This window comes from Periplaneta americana, chromosome 15, assembly GCF_040183065.1.
Source record: "Periplaneta americana isolate PAMFEO1 chromosome 15, P.americana_PAMFEO1_priV1, whole genome shotgun sequence".
In the NCBI taxonomy this organism is placed as follows: Eukaryota; Metazoa; Arthropoda; class Insecta; order Blattodea; family Blattidae; genus Periplaneta; species Periplaneta americana.
In genome coordinates this window covers 740,482-762,231 of record NC_091131.1, presented here as the reverse complement: position 1 = coordinate 762,231, position 21,750 = coordinate 740,482, and the positions used below count along the sequence as shown (strand labels likewise).

At 37.8% G+C, this 21,750-nt stretch overlaps 1 protein-coding gene across 5 annotated transcripts in view; it reads right to left on the bottom strand.

Moving 5' to 3' along the window:
* The window catches only part of LOC138715784 (metabotropic glutamate receptor 2), a 67,601-nt gene that overhangs the window by 15,278 nt on the left and 30,573 nt on the right, over positions 1-21,750 (bottom strand). For 3 of the 5 annotated variants that reach the window (XM_069848848.1, XM_069848849.1, XM_069848850.1), the window contains exon 2: positions 11,649-11,697. The exons of 1 other annotated variant lie outside the window; for it this stretch is intronic. The gene's annotated coding sequence lies outside the window, so the exon portion shown is untranslated. Of the gene's footprint in view, positions 1-11,648; positions 11,698-11,970; positions 12,038-21,750 lie in introns of those variants that run through there. One more of the 5 variants, XM_069848852.1, reaches the window with a different exon arrangement.

Sequence of the window (21,750 nt, the reverse complement as noted above, 5' to 3'; positions counted from 1 at the left end):
GCATTAAAGTTGCTCATGCCATCCGTAACATATCTTTGTGAAAAGAGATTTTCCTCTTTAGTTCAAGTGAAAAGCATGTACAGAAATAGACTTGATGGACGCTCTGATTTACAACTCAAGTTAACACACACCAGCTTATGCAGGCCCAGCCATCACATTAGTTCGGTGATTACAAAATATTTGAACAAAATTTAATCATGTGCTCAATTACTGTAATAAAGTATTTTTTTATTAACATACAATATTTACTTTTTCATCGGTGATTATAGTGTGCTAACTTAACTGATGGGTCGCGTGAAGTTTAATATTCTTCAAGTGGATTCCGGACTTGAAAAGAGTGAGAACCACAGACAGCTCTATTTTATCTTTTTCATCTTTCTTTGTTTTGAAATTCTTCCGTATCTTCAAATTTTTCTAATGCCTTTAGAATTGCTTGGTTACTGGTGCATTGTATCTTCCCCTGGATGAAGACAGCTAGCCTGAGGCTGACCACTGTGTACACTTCTATTGCACATGTGTTACTGATATTTACTTTTTCTGTCTCTGAAACATCTGCTGGATGAGGCCAATTTTTTAACTCTAAATTTGTGTCCACTATCTTGTGCGCGTCCTCTCCTCCGTTGGATGACTACTGCTGTCAGTATGCAGAGTGCTTCACTTCAAGTTGTTCAAAATGCTTTCGCAGTTTTTATATTAATTATCACTAATCTACAAATTTTAACTTTGAAAATTGTGCCGAAATGAAACATTGTTACTATCCACATATTTGCCATGCTGAATCCAAAAATGGAACCCATTTTTCAGCAGCACCTTCAGATTTTCAGTTATTACCCTTATTACACTTCTGAAAAGTTCGATACTAACTAAGCAGTTCCACATTTTTTATATCTAATGCAGAATGTACAAACATAGTCTTCCACTATTATAGCGGTGTTAGTACTGAAAAATAAAGTATCCTTCATTTTATAATGATGTAAATGGCTATTTACATTTACGTAGTGGAAGGCAGGCATCGCTTTAAAACACTTTTCTGTGTATGTTGTAGTATTCTCTCTTTGTATGAACCAGCAGTAATCACTCATCATAGATTGATCCCATCTCCCTTTATAACGCTGTTCCATCTGTAAAATGTCTTGATGAAAGCGTTCCCTTTGTTTGTCATACACTGCACCCAAGTTTTTTAGGAAAGAAATCTAAATGAGAATGTAGGAAGTGAATTTGACAGACATCCTGTATCCAAAATTCTTATAATTTTGAAAAAGATTCTGAACTAGTTCGTCATGATTTTCTTCCTTCTTGTTGCCGAGGGACCCATTCACAACACTTTTAAACGAGTCCCATGCTGCACGTTCGTTTGGAGTTAATTTTTTCTAAAAAAAATTGGTCACCCATCACTTTTTTAATCTGAGGTCCAATGAATATTCCTTCTTTTCATTTTGTATCACTCAAACTAGGGAATATTCTTCTTAGATATTTCAGACCTTCGCCTGTTGTGTCCATACCTTTCATAAAGTTCTTCATGAGCCCTAATTTAATGTGTAAAGGATGGAGATATATTTTTTGTGGGTCCACTAAAGGTTTAAATTTTACATTATGTTTTCCAGGAGTGAAATCTTCTCTTCTTGGCCATTCCTTGACTGTATAGTAATGTTGAGTATCTCGGCTGTCCCAAAGGTACAGGAAAAAGGATATTTAGTGAATCCACTCTGCATTCCATGTAGAAGACTTTAAGATCCCGAAAATATGCCAACAATGGTTTTCATATTTTAATGGCTTCAAGAATACGACATGTTTTTGTACTGTATGTTTCTTTCATTGCTGCGCTGTATGCTACAGATATGGAGGGAAGTTTATTGTAATTGTGTAACAAAATGGCTTTCAGACTAATTTTAGAAGCATCTATAAATAAGCGCTGCGATTCAGCATTATGTGTAATACCTAGTTTTAATCTGTCCATTTACATCGCTGCATGCACAAACTCCAGAACCTGTAACTATGAAAAATGGTAGATCCTTATTTATGTTTCTAAATACTGAAACATTAGCATCTTTATCCAGCACCTTCCATTCCTGAAGACGAGATCCTAGAAGCTCAGTCAGCTGTTTAGTTAAGTACAAATCACGTATACCAATCATTGAGTTCTACCTATGTTATTAAATGTGGCTTTTCTTCCCTCTCTTCATCAGGGATGTAGACGTCATCCCTTGGTGTAGAGGGCCGCATATCATCAGATGACGTTATGTCAGATTCCGATTCTTCTTGGTATGTAGAAGATGGAATGGGAACAGGTAAATTTTCTCCGTGAGGTATTGGTCTTATAGCTGACGGGAGATTAGGATACTGAATGAGTCTCTTATTTTTTTAAGAAAATCCAGTAACATTGAGTAAGCAGAAATAACAATCATCTTAGTGGTTTTTTTGCTCACACCATACCATTGGTTCGGAAAGTTTTTAAAACTACGCCTTTGCTTCTTCATTTCATTTCACACAGAACAGCTCACACTACTAACAAAACCTCTACACTCGAACTAAACGAAGTACAGACAGTCTCCGTTTTCATTACCAGGTACCCTGTAAGTCTATCTTATCTTTCAAGTATCAACAAACCATGATTCAGATGTGTCAAGTGGAGAGGGACTTGGCATAATGGATAGAAACCAAAGAAGCGCTGCTACATATATACTAGGTATTGAAAAATGTGTATAAATTCTATATTTACAACATTAAATTATTGAAATTTATTTCATGTGTACCTTGTTAAATGGGAATACGTATGCATATATCAAAATTAAACGTAGGCACCTGTGGCTTCCACCAATTTCCTCAAGCGGCCGGTAATGGAATCCACAATCTTCTGGAGGAAGTTGCGTGGGGCATTGGTGATAATGCCCCGAATCCGTTATTCCAATTCTTTATCGTCTCTGGACGGATTATGGCATTCCTTCCTTTCTCCATATGGCACCATCTCGAACGAAAACAACGGAAATCCACACTTCATAGCGAGCAGCAATCTGCGCACTCTCGCGAACACATAGGTGATCGACCATCTTTGCTGTTGGTGCGCGAACTGCCCCTCACGGCCATCATCTATACTACAGATGAACAAAAGTTCAAATTCTATTTAATGATTTATATATACACACAATTTTCATTATGGTTCCATCGATATTAAAAATTCTACAGCCAATTAATAATACCTAGTTACTTCCCGCCCGCACTGTATTTATGGCTATTCATAAAATATAACATTGTTGCAGTGCTCAGAAACCTGACGTGATGGGCAAAATCTGATTACATATTCGTAATCAGCGCATCAGACTTGGTAATAATCAGCATTCTGTTTGTCGGCACAAAAAATGTTGTAGACTACTGTAGTGTTATTAATCTGCGTACTCTTACACTGTTAAAGCATCTATCCACACTGGTGCTCCAAAAGACTCCTTTGTATGATGTCATCAGTGCACCATGATTTAGCCCCCACGTCAGTTTTACTGATTTTGACAATGCACTTATTAATTTCGTGCATCTTTGTGTAGTATAGTCAATGTGGTCGTTAAAACTAAATCTTTTGTCCAATATAATTCCCAGATATTTTAGTCTATCGACTTGTTCTAGCTCTTCATTATTGAGGTAGCTATATGCTTGTTTTTGTTTTCACATGGGATTTCTTTTCAGTTGTCACCAGTAGCCTACTTTTAATTTTTATTCATTAAATCGCATTACCATAATATTTCGGAACAGCTCAGTGATCCACCATAATGTATACTTAAGCCATTTTACCACAAATTTGGTCCAGGAAAATACACGTCTTCTCGTTTTTTTTTTTTTTACTAATAGATTTTATTGATCATTCAGTGTTAAAGTACTATACAGGACTGTAAGAGAAGACAACCATAACAATGCATACTGGCTGATATGTACATCTATTATCAGGCAGTACATCTCACTTGACGATATGTGTCAGAGGAAGAACAATTGTTTGTATGCATCTGAAGTCTGACTAGTGTAATATGTAGCTAGTCGGCGATGTATGCAATGGAGAGGGAAAAGAACTGGCCACCCTACCCCATTATTTCCTGCCCTAGTTGCCTCATAAGTGGCGCCTTCTTGGTATCACTTGTGAGGATTGAACTGTCTTTGGACAGTTGACTAAACAGCAACTATGTATAAGTACATAAAAACCAACCTGTAGGTCCCTTGAATACAATCTGAGAAAGTTACACAATTATATTTCTTCGTCCGATGAATTGGATGAATCTGAAGATCGTAGTAGAATGTTCTGTGGAAGATAGATCTTGAATCTTATGAGGTGAGCAGGCTTTATCCCGAGAGAGAAAAACTGCTCATGAGACATTTTCAAGGTGCGAGAAAAATATTTCTGCCTGTCTACGGATGAATGTTTCGAAGTGCGCAGACATAGAATGCTGGAGTGGCGATTAAGTCCTTTGCGCGCATGCGTACTTGGTATAACGTGTTCCTGTGTTTAGCAGCAGAGGCTTTTGCCACAACTATCGCAATATACTGGAGTGAACTTTATACATGGAAGGATCAGAGTGCAAAAAAGTGTTACGATACATCATTATTGCGAACTTTTAGGCCTATTGTTACTAGGTATAATAACTCAACATTATGGGTAGGCTAAGCCTCTTAAGAGCTTCTGCCGTGATGGTCCGGATTCTATCTCCAAACAGAAACGCGGCAGATCCAACAACATCAGTTCCGACCGCGATACTGATAGCGAACTTCACGCAAACATTGAAATGCCGCTTATTCCCACTAGACAACATCGGAGACATGCTTCAAAACAGGGAGGAGAGGAGTTTCGGTGACATGCCGGCACGTCGCACCGTGCGAGTGTCCTGTCCACTAGGTGGCGGCACCTTCGTGCGTGGAGAAAGTGCCGGGCGGCACAATTCGCGAGCCGAGCGACATTTCTCACAGCGAACAATGCCTTGCGTAAGGGTCGTTCTCACGAGAACACCGCAGTGCTGCTAACTACGGTCCGCAGGTGACTGATCTCTGCAGATAATAAGAGATTTCTAAAAGTGAAGTGGAACTCTGCTCAACATAAGTTCTAACCGAAAGAAAATAAACATTTGTGAACAGTGCAAATTGTTTAGATCAGTGGCAGTAGGATCTCGTCAAGACCACCGATGTGATTAAGGCATTAAGAATGAGTCACTCAACCAACCAACCAATTCTGAAGGCTTTGCCTTCCTTCAGCCATGTTTCCGTTCCTCTGATTTTCTTTCAAATTATTTACAGTTGTTGCTCTTCATTCTGCTGACCATGTCTTCGCTATATTTCCTTCTCGATCTCCCTCTTTGTTTTTTTTTTTTAATACCATTTAACTTATTTTATCTCTCCTACACTACCAGGGATGAAATTTAGGCTCGATATCGCTTCTTCAAACACTTGCAACGTCACATTTAAAGATACGCCTACCCTTTCCAAGGACGTTATTGATTTAGGTAACTCGCAAAAATAAGCTGACATAAAGCAAGATTATGTTCTCAACAATCTCACTAGAGACAGCATGACTGGAGTTCAATTACCTCATTGATTGGGTGCATAGAAAAGCCACGTGTTAACATTGATTGGGGGAAAGTGTTAAAAATGTAAATATCTAAATATTCAGAATATGTTTTTATTTTAATAATTCAAACTGTGCGTTTTATGCAACATAAATTCAGCTATAATGAGCTTAAACGCGAAAATATGCCAAAATAATATAAATATCGTGAAATATTATGCATTTATAAAAAATCCAAAATATGCAAATAGTCTATAAGCAACATAAAATTTGGTTTGATAAGCTTAAATGTTGATGATTCGTGAATATAATTATCAGAAATTAATTACAGCCAATGGAAAAATATATACAAATGTATGAACTCCTGGCCTAGTAATAATTACGTGAAGGCTTCATACAGTAGAAGTCTAAGCATCCTGCATTGATACAATTCAATTCCGCTCTTCACTAAATTTAACAGCAAGTTCGAACTCAGATCCACAGTCTCACACAACTTCGGCATCTGGCAAGGAAGCCGATGCGCGCGCTCTTGGTCTCCAATATTGTCTCTGTAGACAGCATATCACATTTTTAGATGGTCTTCCCTCATCTCGTCTTCAATTTTACATAACGGGCATAATGGTGGTCAGAAATCCTGATTTGTGTAGATGGTTTGCGACAGTCTAAAAGCTGCAACTGCTGTTTTTCGTGATCGTCAGGGTCGGAGAGGAGGCTGCCGTCCCACTTCTAGTCTTCGTGCACGTGAAGACGTAATAATTTTGATGTGATCAGACGTTTTACTGTCTAGTATTAGTAGTATTAGTATTTATTTATTTAACCTGGTAGAGATAAGGCCGTCAGGCCTTCTCTGCCCCTCTACCAGGAGATTCCAACTATAATATTAACAATAAAATTACAATTAGTATTAAATTTATAATTACAATTACAAATAACATTACAATAACTGTAAGTGATAGACTGTTCTTTTTCATCTGCTGTCTTTCTTTGCAAGCATATAGGCTAGTTCATTCCTTTCAACCTCGCAATGTATATATAGACAACTGCCCGAAGACATAAGTGACACCAACAAAGCATCACTCACGAGACAACCATATATATTCGTCTTATGGAATTGTAGCAGCTAGGGTTTTGTAGCAGTCCTTACCCTTTCGTGTTGATGACGAATGTTTGTGGGGGTAGCAGAACTTTAAAAACTGAAGTTTTGACGATATTAGAAACTCCTATTTTTGAGGTGGATGGAGGTGCACTCTTTCATTCAAAATGTTACCTGCTATTTATCCTCCAGTGTCAGTTTGCGCCATGTTATTTACTTGCATTTTCACTTATGATGCCAATATACTCTCATTGCTTTCTGTAACTGGGTATTGCTGTTGATCCGCATTCAATCTAATGAGGCTTGGTCCTGTTGCTACAGTCACGGAGCAGATTCATTCACGAAGTTACCGCAACACGAATAACAGGATCCATGTGTTTGGTATTATACAGCGCAACATTTTTTAAATTGTTGATAGACACAAGAGACAAGATTCTGCAATCCCCTACACTGAAATGCTATTACGGTGTACTGTAGAGTCACCACACTCTCCTCTCGAAGCAATTCATAAATTTCCAGCGGCGTACTGCCACGTAATGTTTCTATTTCAATTAATGATCTTTGATCTCAGACAGTGACGTGACCTGACTGATTTTCTTCGTCCATTACAAAAAGTTGTTAAGCAATTTAATTGAACTTGCACAGAATCGTTCGGAATAACTCTCCCTATTAACGCAATAAGTAACAACCACGGATATGGGAGCGCATGCGCAGTGTGCATTACTTCTGGGATCGCCCTTGTGTGTGTGTGCGCAACTAGTACCAGTCACCAAAAAAAAAAAAAAAAAAAAAAAAATTCGAAAAAATATACAAAAACTCATATTCGACAAATTTGGAGAACGCAGAAGTACTGAATGCCTAGAATAATGCTTTCAAGTCAAAAGTAACAGTTTGAAAAAGTGCGTATGCACTGAACATAGCAACTATTATCATTATTTACTGCTTTATGAAAAATGTTCCCGTAACATAACACCATGCAATCCCTATTACGTCGATAAATGGGCACTGCCCACAACAATTTGGAAATAATGCGAGAAGCAGCTTGAGGGGCAGCCTGTGCTGCGCCGGTCAGGCTGGATAGCAGGGCGGGGGGGGGGGACGACTGGTCACTCAGCTTGGAATGAAGCGTGAAGACTAATCAGAAGCGCGGCTGATTTCAATACGGCCTCACGGCACGACACGGTTTGCAACTGATTTCCTATTGTCAAGGAAACTCAATTTTAATATGAAGAATATTTGACTCTTGCAACAAAGGTAGCACACCTAAAGACGAACTCCAATAAAGAACAATTTTCACGCACCAATATTTTGGGATTGGCCCTTGAAATTGCTACTACTGCGGGAGATGATGGGATTGGCCTTGGCCTTCAAATTGGTACTATTACGGGCGATGATGAAATTGGTCTTTACTCTTGAAAATGGTATTACTGGGGGATGATGGGATTGGCCTTGGCCTTGAAATTGGTAATATTGCGGGGGATAACAGGATTGGCCTTGGCACTTGAAATTGCTACTACTGCGGGAGATGACGGGATTGGCCTTGGCCCTTGTTTCTCACCACTCGCCTAGAGGGACTTGGAAAACCCGAGCCACGATAAGCGGCCCTGCGACTGAACCCAGGGCCTTCCGAATGAATCGTGGGAATAAGATCCATTACACAAATGTGCTCGGTTACTTAATACAGTATTTATAATACTTTAGAATTGAAGTTACTTTTAAATGACCTTACAGCTTAATCACTGACTGAACTACTTGAAAAACATTTCTCTATTAAATAATCATAACACGGAATTCCTTTCCGATCTAAAATGCGCGCCTATAAAGGAGGATAAAATACATGTCATTAACTCAACCCCCTCCCCAAAATGACTTTGATCCCTTTCAGACTGAGAATCGCGTTGTTTAACTTGTCAAGCAGTCTGAGCCCAGTATCATGTTTTTCTTTAGCTCAGGCCTGGGCACTATTACGTCGATTGAGCCTCTGCAGACCACCTCTTAACTCCACATTGATGCGGTAAGAAGGTCAGTGGCGGATTGTGTCAGGCTTTTGCGAACTTCGGCTCTCGCTGGTCGCCTAAAATCCACCACTGATGCACAGAGCCTTACTCTGCGTTTGTTTATAAGCGAAAAGGACACGGGCGGGGTTTCACTTCCCCAGGGTTGCTCAGCTCTGAACACCCCCGATGTTGCCAAATATCATTTGTACAACCACGATAATTGAAGCGTCGCGTCGGCTGGAACAACGTTATAAGCAGGGAAAGGATTTATATGTAAATACATATTTACTTATAAAGCTAATATAATTTATATTTTGCATTATCTTTATGTTTCACAATGTGTAGGGTTGAAAAATCCTACTTTTATTTTCCATATTTTTCCATATTTTAGAGTTTAGTACATATTTTCGTTAATTTCCATATATTTTCCATATTTCATATAAAACAGTCCATATTATTTTAGGTTTAACAATAAAACAAAACAAAATTCCATTAACTTTTAAAAATACATTTCAACAATAGAGATTTAAACACATGTTCAGTAATCCCTTTAACATCAGAGTTATTTGAAAATTAGCAGTCCTATCAACAATGGGAAAGTAAGTTACAAAACTGTATTAATTTAATTTAAAATTTTTAACAGACTTCAGTTGTGCAGCTCAACAGTTAAATGCCAGTCAGAGTACACATAGGTTCAGTTTTGTAAATCATACTATAAAGACGGTAAATATGCCAAAAGTACGTCATTCAGTCAATTTAAAATCAAAACTAACAAGTTACATTTCAGAATTTAAAGAAGATGGTTTATCAACTGACAATAAAATATTATTTTGTAATTTGTGTCAGTGTGCAGTATCATCTACACAAAAGTTCCTGGTGCAACAACACATTACAACTAGTAAACATCAGGCCAACAAACAACTAAATTCCAAGCAGAGACAATTGTTTTTAACACAACCAACAACATCGAATGTAAGATCTGAGTTTAACATCGACCTGTGCCGTTCTCTCATCTCTGCTGATATTCCTCTCTACAAACTAAAGAATAAGGTCTTCAGGGAATTCCTTGAAAAATATACTCAACATACAATCCCGGATGAGTCAACACTTAGGAAGACGTATGCTCCATCCATCTACGATGAGACAATACAGAAGATAAGAGATGAAATTAAAGATAGTTCAATTTGGGTTTCCATTGATGAGACTCCCGACAAAGAAGGTAGACTTGTTGGTAATGTAGTTATCGGTTTGTTAAGTGAACAATATTCTGAACGAATTCTTTTACATTGTGATGTTCTAGAAAAGTGCAATAACAAAACTATAGTTAAACTGTTCAACGAAGCTATGGGTATCCTGTGGCCAAAGGGTATTATGTACGATAATGTGTTATTCTTTATTAGCGATGCTGCCCCTTATATGGTCAAAGCTGGACAAGCATTATCTGTTGTATATCCTAAATTGACTCATTTTACTTGTGTGGCGCATGCATTTCATCGTGTGGCAGAAGTGGTCAGAGACAATTTCCCTAAAGTAGATTTGTTGATTTCATCAGTGAAAAAAGTATTTCTCAAAGCTCCCAGTAGAGTTAACGTGTTGAAAGAAATGTACCCTGAAATTCCATTGCCACCAAAGCCAATTTTAACTAGATGGGGTACATGGCTAGAAGCAGTTGAATATTATGCCGAACATATAGACTCTATTAACAATGTTCTCCTTGCATTGGACTCTGAAGATGCAGTCTCAATTGATACTGCGAAAACAGTTACCTGTGACATAAGTGTGAAGAATGACTTAGCTCACATTCAGCATACATTTTCATGCATCATAAAAACGCTCAAAAGTCTCCAAAATAGGCACCTTTCACTATCTGAAAGTTTTGAAATTATAAATAGTACTGTGGAACAACTGAATCGTGGTAGAGGTAAAGTTGCAGATGCAGTAAGAGCTAAGGTGGACACTGTACTTTCAAAAAACCCTGGATATGAAGAACTACAAAAGGTTGTTGCTGTGATGAGTGGTGAATCAACAGTGAAGATTAACTTGGACTTATCCCCAGCAGACATTGTGAAATTGAATTATGTACCAGTTACTTCTTGTGACGTCGAACGCTCTTTTAGTCAGTATAAATCTATCCTCAGAGACAATAGAAGAAGATTCACTTTTCAGCACTTGAAAGAAATGTTTGTAACCTATTGTTATGGTAACAGACAATAAAAATTGTGTTTTGTTGAAACTACATTGGAAGATAAGGTACGTCCATTATATTTTTTGTTTAGTTTGATTAAAATGTACCAATATTTAACGTACATAGTCATTTTTTTTATAATTTTAAGTCCATATTTAATTCCATATTTTGGTAAAAATCCATATTTAATTCCATATTTTGGTAAAAATAACTACATATATATTTACATATTTCATATATTTTTAGTCCATATAAATCCGTTCCCTGGTTATAAGTTACATTTGGTAAAATTTAGAGGAGCTGCAAAAATGTGTACACGTACAGCGTTGTTCTTATAGGGTAGCAAACTTTTGAGTGGACAAATTTCACGTACTGCATTGATGGACAGTTGCAAGCCAAGGAGTATAGCAAGGTAACATGACATACAACATTATTACACGGAAACACGCCGAATGAAAATTTTGTAACTTACAACGTTGTTCCAGCCGACGCTTCAATTCCTGTCTCATATTGTAAACGCAATTTGACGTCACTTGGCTTGGCTTTCCTGACTCGATGCACGCACTTAGACTTTTTTCGGTCTATATTTGCGATGACTGTCCAAGTCTGACAGGTGACCAGGTCATGAATCCCATGCTGACAGGTGCCATCTCAGAAGAGTGGCCCGATAGCCATCCCTATCGAAACCCGACGTCATCCCGCCAATTTTTGTACTATACATAAATGAGCGTGTGAGGGAAACGGGAGTACCTCGAAAAGCCCTCGAACCCGAGCACTTAGCCACAGATGCGACATGACTCGTACAAAGTTATACGATCTAAAATTGCAGCTGCTACTCACCGGAAGAGTCCGATAGGTCCACATGCCCAGGAGGTTGCCTACTCTGCTCCTGAAACAAAACCAGACGTCCATCAGCCGTGCTCCTGAAGCCTAGCTACTCTTTACAACTAATACACTGAAAAGCCAATTTATACAACGCTAAAAGGTTGTCTGCAGTTCTCCGTGTTTCAGTACATGCACCGCGGCAACTCGCTAAGCCTTCTTTTTCTCTTTCTATGTTGTTCTACGCTTTACGATGCTTCTTTCCGTAACACAGCTTCTCACTGCAAGCGATTCAATTACCCAACTTCTGCTCGCTATTCAGAAGATGTGGCATATATACCTGGAAAGAAGGATGAGTGGTTTGAGACTCTAATGCTACATCTGACTGAACGCAGTGACTGCTGCTCTTTACGAGCATGTGCTGCAGTTCATTTTCCGTCCCTAGCATAATCTTATTTATGTTTTCTTTCTTTCTTTCTTTCTTTCTTTCATTCGTGTTAGCGTTCCAATGTACGAAGAATCGGGAACTGCAATTCCCAATCAGTAATGTGTGCTGACTTCCTTATCGCAATGAACAGCAGCGAACCTTGCACATGCGCAGAGAGCTTACATTCTCTTGTTGCATGACGTAATCTGTGGTTTCCCATTATAAACAGTGTGAGCTGCAAGGAAAAGCAGCGAGTTGAAATGACTCGTTCGCATTGGCGTTTTATAAAATCTACAACCAATCAGGAGTGAGTAACTATTTGTACATATGGGTTACACAATCTACAATCAATTTCGCGGACGTCACCACTCTCCGAGGAGTAGTCGTGTGCTGTTTGTGAGTTTGTATCTATTTTGTAAGTCCCGATCACAGAATGTAGGGACGACTATTTTATTCTTATGCTAATTATTAAACTGTCCTGTGAAACTGAAACGTATTGATTATAACATTTATTATTAGCTTATTTATATGCACTATATTAATACAATTTAATTAAAAGATGCTGTACTCCTATTCTACTCCTTCAACCTTCCGACAGATGGCCTGAATGCACAGGGAGGCTATTCGAATTTAAAGTTTTGATTGTTGGTTGCCGACATGGAAGGGTTCAACTGCAAAGTAACTGGCAGCAGTGTTGCCAAATGTACGGAAATTCTATCAGTTCCGTCAAAAGTGATGGAATTTCAATGTAGCGGACGGGAAGAGAATGGCTTTGACGGGTGACGAATTTTCTGACGGAAATACGATTTACATCGTCTTTTGACTTTTTTTTTAGCTACTGTCATTTTTAATTGTTTAATTTTTGGGGGAGCGTAGACCAACCCAGCACATCAACTGCAGAGCTAGAGGCAAATCATGTGGATGAATTATCATCTTAATCAAGATTGTTAAGAAAGTTGCGTTAATATTTGTTTTCATTTGTATATAGATGTATGTATATATCCAAATGCCTACCCACTTCACTTTACGCGATTCGGGTTGTATATAGATGTATTAAAGTGGGCATTATTATTATTATTATTATTATTATTTTTAATTTTGACGAATTTCCAGGAGCTAGACTGACAAGGATATACTTTATGTGTTTGACAGCTTCTGCTGCATGGATTTCACACTACTACACTAGTGAGTAAATCACCCAAATTTTAACGACTTTATTTTTTTTAAGTGAATGTCCCATATTGTAGCACGCTTTTATTTTCAGCCACGAGCCGCCACTGTCTGAATGTAAATAAAGCACTGCATGGTCGAGTCCCAGTCAGCTGTCGTTCTGTGATGATCACCAAGGGGGCTGGCCTAGGCATATCTGGGTACACAGTCCACCTTAGTGATGTCAGCTTTAGGATTCAGGATAATAATAAAAAGTATTGCATTAAGAAAAGAAGAAATACTTTAGAGATATTTACAAAGTGACTCGTTTCCGCAAGATCACAGAAAAGCATTCAAATTTATGTCATATGCAAATTGTCTGGCATTTTTATTGTTTCTAGGAAACTCAATAAAACAATTTGACCAGCGAAAAGCGTTTTATACAGAGAGGAGCAAAACTGAACATTTTACAACAAGATGGTGCCCAGCCGCGTTTTAATGAAGAAATCGTGATTTTCGTAATACAGTTTGGACACAATGATCTTGCTCTGCACTGAAGACCATCTTCATCCAGTTGTGATTATTGGTCTCACATAGAGAAGCAAAGAGGACCAGGATAGGGACCAATGGCGGGCTTATGTAAGGGCGGCAATGAACCTCCGGGTTCCTTAAAAGCCAGTAAGTAAGTAAGTATGAGGACCAGAGATCAGATTTTGGGATTTGTTCAGTAGTGTGAAGCAAACTGCTGATTTGCTACTTTCCAAATACCGGTACGAAAAATGAAATCATTTTAATAGTTCTGTATTACAAAAATAGCTTAATTGTCTCACAAAGATTGCACGTATGTTTCTATATTTGTTAAGAGTTTTGTGTTCTTTCGAGTGGCTCAATTCACTGATTTCGTGTCTCCTTACTACAAGTACATAAAGAGGAAGGAATAACAAGGTCCATGGACGAACCCCAAATCTGCAGATCGTCAGTAGTTTGTAGCACTGCACCACCTCACACATGCAAAGAGCACCCCGTGCTTTGCTGAGCATTTTCATGATATTCTGTGCAAAAATTTCTTTGAACGTGTACATCCGACTTTGTTTTAAACTAAAATATGCAATGAGTTGGTTCCGCTGATTCATTATTTTACTTTTTTGTCAATTCTGAAACAGCATGGCAAGAGAACTTCCATCTGCATTTTTACATAAATTTACATAATTTTGCCTCTAGTATGTACTGTCATTTCTTCCAGACAATGTGCTTAGTCGAATAAATTGAGTACAGAGACTGGGGATGCTTGATACACATGGATGAAAAAATGAATATTGTGGCCTTAAATATGCTTCCTGCAGCTTTTTTTTACACAACTACTTGTTACACAAAGCTTACTGACAACATTAATAAAATACACAATTTAAAAGCTTTTTTTGAACAAAAACAATCAATTTTTACCTATATGTAAAGAGTATCAGTCCTCCATGTGATACACTCCTTGGGGATATATGATACAGTTATTTTATATTCAAAATTTAAGTGAGATTTTGGTTTACAATGCTAATGGTCCGTTTTGAAAAAGTATTTCAAAGTAGTGCAATTGATTATCAATAACATTTTTGCTAAAAACTAATCACAGTACTTTTCAACATTTTACATCTATTCCACAGAGTCCTTCAAAACTTTCATTAAAATAAAAACAAATTAAACTCCATTATTATCTGTAAATGTAGGTTGTGAAAGTATAGTATCAATTTGAGAATTGTCAGTCATAGAAATATAATCTTTTGTGGCCATTTAAATTTTCCTGCCACTTACATGTCGTGAGAATTTCACAGTCCATTCTTCCACAGGTCTAACATGCATCCAACAAATCTACCTTTGCATGAAACTACGACGCAATCACCTACTTTCACCTTCTCTTTAAATGGTTCTTCAGCTTCTTCCACAAAGTCATCATATATATATATATATATATATATATATATATTATGAAATTTCAGCCAACCAATTCATTTTTCTCTTCCTGATCAGTTTCAGCATCATTCTTTCTTCACTCACTCTTTCCAACACAGCTTTACTTCTTACTTTGTGTGTTCATTTCACACGTTTCATTCTTCTCCATATCCTCACTTCATATGCTTCTAGTCACTTCACTTCGTCGTAATGTTAATGTCTCTACTCCATATAATCTCATACTCCACACAAAGCACTTCACTAGTCTCTTATTTCTTTTTCCAGAAAATGAAGCTCCTTTGCTATTAAAAGCTTCTTTTGCCACTGCTATCCTCCTTTTGACTTCCTGGCAGCAGCTCATGTTACTACTCATAGTACACAAGCTGTTCACTTGTTCTATTGCCTCATTTAGTATTCGCACGTTTATCTCCTTTGCTTTTTTACCGACAACCATGGTCTTCGTCTGTTTGTAGGAGGGGTAATGAATGCAAACGCAGTTTCCACACAGGGATGACTGATACACATATCACCTGTTCACTTGTATCATGCATCCCCATGCAACACGCTAACATTCATTCATTCATTTATTTTATTTCATAGATCTTGCATGAGCAATGAAGCTTTAAGATGTGGAACAAGTCAAAATTTTACAATATAACAATTACAATTTTTACAAATTTTTATAGTTTTACAATTTAGTAATTTTCTACAATTTTGTGCAATTTTTTTACAATATTTTGGCAAGATGTAGTGATGTTATACTCTTAATCGAAAAGGGGTTAGGACAATCAAGGTGTCATGGCTGCCGAACATAATTACTTAAAGGTATGTAGATTGCAATTCCACAAAATGAATATCGATAAATCTTATCCATATTATTGAAAAATGATGAGAAATATTTTACTTAATATTTACTTTGATCGGTTAGGATTGCAATTCTAGCTCTAAATCAAATTCTTCAACTCCACACTTGCTACAAATGACAATAAACCATCAATAGGAGTGATTATTACAACCATGGCGGACTTGATGTTACCTCGATGTGACAGATACAGTATCAAAAGACCACGACGAACAATTACTAAAACTGATCTTCCTCCTCCCAAGAAACGCAAATCTTTTAGTAATATTGGTTTTTCACTATTTGAACAAGATGTTCTGAGTGGCTCAGCATCAGTTAATGACATTTTCCTTCTTGCTAGTTGAAAATGACCATAAAGCAATGCAAACCCTGTCAACTTTGACGAGCTAAAAACAAATATTAACAGATTGCATGTGAAAATTACACGACTTAATCAGGTGTTACAAGAGAAACAAGATGAGATAACAAAACAACTGAAAAACTCCAACTAATTGAAAGAGATCCGTTACATAAAGAGCTAGAAAATGTAAAGAAAGAGGCCGATGAAGGCAGTATTCATGCAAAATTTATTCTAGATCAGCTGCTTAACCATCGAAAGAGAATACCAAACAAGAATATACTAGCAAATTTGTGGTTGGAAATTGAGCCGTTACTGTGTAGATGCCCTCTCTTGCAATGCCAATTTGTGCTGAAGACGGCCAAAAAGGACTTGCTAATATCATTACTGTGAAATATGTTAGACCACTTCTAGATAACATTGCAGCAGCTTTTAACTGAAAAGCTTGTTCCTTCGAAGAATGCGGCTTATAATCCACTGAGTCGCAAAATTTTGAAACTATGATTCTCGAATCTGCAATATCAAGTGGAATGTATCAGTGCAGTGAGTGAAATTATAAAACTCAGTACAAGTTATGGTAAATAATTACCCAACTGATTACTTAGAAACATCGCAGTTTAGCCTAGGGATGCTACCCAGCGAATGAACTACAAAATTATGCCTCTGTCATCATGTTATTTAAACTGAACAGGTTACTATGTGTTATCTTCCCTGCTTTTAAACTCACGCTTTTACCATAATGAACAAAACTAAACATAATAATATTTATTATTTATAAGTGTTATTATTACTCTTTAAATCATTTTAGTTCATATTGAGTATTTCTTCTGTGGACACCAATCCTCGGCAGACAGTGCCTTGTGGTGGAATTGAGAAACTAACCAATTTCAGAATAAGATTACCATTGTCAAGGCCGTATACAGAGAAGCGAAGGGAGCATCAAGTCGGTCGTGCACAAACAACTCATTATCTTCAAAAGCGATTGGTATTTGTTTTATTAAAGCATAACAATCAGTGGTGTGCCGAACAGAGAAGGCAAGGGAAGCTTTTCTTCGCCTGTTCATAAAGCGAAAAAGAAGATATTTCTTACAGAAATTATATTTTAATCGTGAGAACTATGAATTCTCTAATTTTAAAATGTTACATAATTCTTTCTCTAAGCGCCTGTCCTGGTCGAGGTGGATTCGTTATTAATATTCTATAGGGAAGAAATTACCGGAAACCATTCACAGTAATGAGGACTTCTATGTCCAGGTCAACGATGATTTTGCTGCTAAAGAGAGGGAAATTGCTTTGGTGTTCAAATATATCTAGGTGAGTTAGCTGCTATATGTCATGTAACTGCTTCCCTACAAACCCTGATAATAACATGTAGTATTTCACATACATGAACTTCAATGTTTATCTTTAGTATTTTCTGGAAAAAAATCTGAATTGCCTGGACATGTGGGGTTTCTGCAATTCATGACATTATTATTTTATTTCTTCAAAACGATGTCAAGGCGGAGAAGGACAATTTTTTTATCTTCTAAACTACTTGAAATATACAAACATGCAAAAATTGAAAATTATATAACTGGTATACTATTTAATTCCTAAAATTCCTTTACATTAATAAGAAAGCAATGGAAAGTACAATGAACAATTTTATTTTTGTTTCTAAAAATCAACATGCGCTGGAATTGTAAAATGTACACCGAGCATTGGACACGTGGGAAGGTCTACGCATCAATATTAAAACCACATGAAAAACTCAATTTGAGAAAACTTGTGGGGCTTCTACAATTCGCGACAGGCTGGGGCCAGAGGGTATAACGAACAGACCCAACAGCAGTTCTGACTTCGGGACTTGAGTGGCAGGACCCGACCCATTGCAATTCATTCCTTCATTCCACAAAGCAACTCAGTTTAATACGTCAACAATGACTATTCTTGCAACTAACTCCAAAACTATTGGCATCAATAGCAAATTTAGCTGATTTATATTTTTTTTGCATAGGCCTATTTTCATTTAGTTTTATGCATCTTAAGAATGACCTCTAACGCCGTGAACACTACGGCTGCTTCTAGGCCTGGATGAAAATCTCGCCCTTCCTCTAAGTTAGATATGTAATTAATGATGTCCAATGAGTAAACTGTTTCTGTATTTAGTAAAATAAATTAAGCAAACGCTAGAACCAAATTGCTCATTGTATACATCTCAATAGCTTTACTCTATGCAAATTACAATAATTGGTAAAATTTAAAATACTCATTTCAGTATAATAAAGTTCGTGTTAAATAAAAAATGATAACTGTACTCACATAACATTAATGGGAGAATTTTAAACGTCTCTCCCTGACTTACCGAAAGGTAAAAGACCCAAATATATTCTCGCAACAGTGCAATTTGACAATGCAAATCGCAGCAACTTGGCTGAAAATGACAGCCCACTTGGTGGCAGCAGAATGACTAAATTTCAAGAAGCTGATATCTGCATATCAAAGGAATGGAGTACTGTGTGCTGTCTTTCAGGTGTAGTTTAAGTGTGTACTTTCTTCCAGAAATAAATTTTCTAAGCCAATTTGATAAAAAAAACTGCAAGATTGTTAGCACCGGTGATGATAACATTTCAGCTTCTGCAGGAAGGATGTAACAAACTCCCTCACCTATTATTTCATCTTGTCGCACACAATTTGTGCAAGATGAAGTTCTTGCCAATTTTCAGTAATAGTTAAAAGAGTATCATATTTCAGTTATAGAATTGGACATCGATTTGTATAGGCCTGATAATTGAACTGCAAGGCCTATATTAATGTTAGGTATCTCATACAATGTGAAAACAGTAGCTTACGGAGAAGTGTCTAGCTTTTGGCTTCATCCAGCAGTATACAAGTGCTTGTACAGAATAGAGGTCTGCACCAGAGTAATGCACGGTAGCCCACAGTCCAGCACTGCCAGTCCACATGCGTCAGCAGAAAACCAAGACTGCCTGACGCGACTGCTTTCTAGCCTATCGCACCGTAGTCCACCCCACTGCTCAGCACTACACCAGTTGGTTGCATTCTACTGCTTTTCTGCTTGCGCGCAATGGTTTGCTTTCGCTTCGCGTGTGGCATGAGCACACAGTTCCCCGGATACCGGACAACATACAAAATTAAATTATTTTCCACTGCTGTCGAACACATATTTAAAAACTGTCCAATGGTACTTCTTTAATTTCCATCCAACTCTGTTTTAAACTCTCTAGCAGCGATTTTATCCTTCACTACTTTTTCTCTAGTGAGACTGTATTTCAGAATGTGTGCTTTCACAGCCAGTGTCTGTGATGAAGGTATTCCGGGCTGAGATGCCGTGGTCTACCAATCTACCAGTAGACCACGGCATCTCAGCCGAAAAAATATTCTTCACAGAGACTGCATTTTCTTTGCGGTACATCATTATTTGGACTCATCTTGAAAAATAGAAATCAAAAACTAAAACAAAAACGTTTGCAACAGTAGTTCATCGTTGATCGAACCGTACACGCACGCACAAGCCCACGAAAACTCAATAAGTAGGCTAACTGATAGAAGAGGAGACCTGGGTTCGACGCTTTGATATCAGCCCGCCGCAAAAAACTGCTAAGCAATTAGCCTGCCGTACGCCATGAGCTTGTTCCGTGCGAGACTGTGAAGCCCAGTGCGGTGCAGTGTGGAAGCAGCCCATGGGTTGGGCCGTTGTGCAGGTTTCTGGTCTGCACGGGCTCGGGTTGAAATTCACTTATTCCTGTCGGGTTCGGGCCTTAAAGAAACGCAGTTTATATACTGAAGATTGTAATGCATGCACAATTAGATATCCACCCGACCCCATCAGATCAGTAGACTGCCGGTATCGTAATGACATAGGGCACTGATTATTTGTTTCATCTAGCAGACTGGTAGATTACTCTGCAGCTGTTCCTGACTCCTGTCGCCTCTGGCCTCTGCTTCATCTGCTAGTTTTCGGATTTCGGGTCGGGCTCGGGTTGATAATTATAGGCTAATCTCGGGTTTCGGGCCGGGTTCGGGTCTGGCTCACTCGGACTGGGTCTAAGAATTTCGGCCCGTGCAGACTTCTGTTGCGCAAGCGTGAGATTCAAGGAATAAACGAACGCAGTAACCTTACGGTCGACGTGTGATTGTCATTATTGTACTTGCTTTGAAGTCCAGGCTCTTCACAGCGGAGAATAAACATTAATCGAATCAAAATGTTTACCTGACGGACTATACGATAGTTCGTTAACCATTAAGTTAATAAATTAGTCACATGCTGCTTCATATAGATAGGACAAGTCCAGTTCCTTGTCAAAGTGCGCTTTGAGATCTAGAAATTATTATAAATTTATCATAAAGCACACCTTTCACTGCTTACGTATGACTGTAACTACGTACGTCCATCGAAGAACTTCCCTCCAATATTGAATTTTATTTCCTTATTCAGTGAGAGGTTTCTTTACACGACTGCACATTTCCTGTAGTTTGAAGACTAGTAATATGAATTTTATGGTAGCGGTACCCAAAATGTTCGTAATATTTTCCAGTAGATCTGAGGAAGAACTCTTATTGTTAGCGTCTCCAGAGAGGGACACAGCACCTTTCGAATACTGCCGCTTACTTATCCTGAAATCCAAATTCTTGCTGTAACCAGAGCGAGATAACAAGCCCACAACTCTCCGTCATTATGACTGAACGAGGATCAGGTCGAGTTGGCAATCACACAACTACTTTTAATAGTTATACATTTCTATCGTTTCGCTCCCGCCAAAGAAGAAAAGTAAGTCTAGTTTATGATTTGCTTTAGTACAGTGTTTTCTTTTTCTCAGTTCGACTGACTTGCACCGGTAGCATTCCATCTCGGCTGGATGCGCCTTGCTACGACACTGACTGAGTTGTACGCTATTTCTATTCAGTAATAGTTATATACAATACAAGTAATTTAATACAGTTATATGAACACTTTTTAATGATTGAATAAAATTAATAAAATCGGTTAAAAACCAAACATGTTTCGGAGGAATGCTCCTCCATCTTCAGTGGTAGTACCACGACTGTAACAGGAAACATAAATTGTGTTACAGTCGTGGTACTACCACTGAAGATGGAGGAGCATTCCTCCGAAACCATTGGTTTTTAACCGATTTTATTAATTTTATTCAATCATTAAAAGTGTTCATATAACTCTATTAAATTACTTCTATTGTATATAACTATCTCACTCATGAACACTGTTGTATCTGACCTAACTTATGTAATTTAATCTATTCAGTAAATCTGAAAATAGGCAAAGCACTCAACAATAAATTGAAAATGGATGCCACAAGACTACCGACGAGCTCCTTTACTCTACACGCAGACAGTATTAACATTTGTATAAGTGCGCTTCAATCCCCAATCTACTGCAAAA